This window comes from Vombatus ursinus, unplaced genomic scaffold (genome assembly GCF_900497805.2).
Source record: "Vombatus ursinus unplaced genomic scaffold, bare-nosed wombat genome assembly UNPS02014803.1, whole genome shotgun sequence".
NCBI classification, from domain to species: domain Eukaryota; kingdom Metazoa; phylum Chordata; class Mammalia; order Diprotodontia; family Vombatidae; genus Vombatus; species Vombatus ursinus.
In genome coordinates, this window is record NW_020954581.1 from 9,710,378 (window position 1) to 9,711,435 (window position 1,058).

At 49.3% G+C, this 1,058-nt stretch overlaps 1 non-coding gene across 1 annotated transcript; it reads left to right on the top strand.

Annotated features, from left to right (window-relative positions):
• Positions 1-326: 326 nt before the first annotated feature.
• Positions 327-398, top strand: TRNAE-UUC. The gene has a single exon. It is a non-coding gene; the product is annotated as a tRNA-Glu (tRNA).
• Positions 399-1,058: the final 660 nt, after the last annotated feature.

Below are 1,058 nucleotides of genomic sequence, written 5' to 3' on the forward strand. Positions count from 1 at the left end.
ATACAATAACCAATACTGCAAAGACAAACAATTTTGAAAGAAGAATGGCTCCAAAATATGTACAAGCAAAGACTCCAGGCCCAGCATTCTTTCTATTCACTGCTACTTAGATGAAAGAGGATCTGGTAGGAATTATTGTGTAGGTGCTTTGCTCCGTCCGGGTGAGCCCACTGAAACTTTTAGAGGCATAGCCTAGCATGTGGGAAAGAGGCAGTCGGAGCAGGAGAGAGTGCAGGTGAAGCTGAAAGTGAAAGTGCATGGATATTGAGTTGGCCAACAGTTGTCATTGCTGAATATTACCGAGCAGCAGTCACAGTACAACAAGATCCCTGGTGGTCTAGTGGTTAGGATTCGGCGCTTTCACCGCCGCGGCCCGGGTTCGATTCCCGGTCAGGGAAGTTCTTTTATAGTGCTTAAAAAAGAAAAAATTCCCCAAGGAGCTTCCGATTACTTCCAGCCGCAAGCTCCAGTTGCAATGCAACTCTTTATTCTCATCCTTCGGTCCCTAAAAGCCTTTCATCCGACCCCGTCAAGTCCCACGGCCAAAAAGAAATCCTTACCGCACAGGAGGGCCCTCTCAACCCTCACCTGCTCGGTCCATGCGGGCGAAAGGCAGAAAGGATAAGATTCACTTTGGCCTAAGCCTTTGGATCAGCAAGAGCTGGACTCCAAAGTAGAAGGGGGTCTTGCGCCTAGGCGCCATGGGTGAGGGGAAGCGGGTTACGTTCGAGCCGAGCTGCCCAGAAAAGGAAAGAACTTGAGATCTGCTCTCACGGAGGCGTCCAGCCTCCTTCAGGAAAAAAGGACTTTTCCAGAGAAAACAGGACTTCGCCAGAGAGAGAATCCAAACTGGGACAGCTATGGGGAGGTGCCAGGCAAGATACACCCAGGATCCACCAGGAAATGAGTGTACTAGTGTGTAGTGGGCTCTATGGGCTGTGACACAAAACTTAAACCTTTAGGATTTAAAGTCTGAGAATATTCTAACCTGGGTAGATATTCCCGGGAGGCGGGGCAGAGATAGAAAGAGAGAAAGAGAGGAGAGACAGACAGAGAGG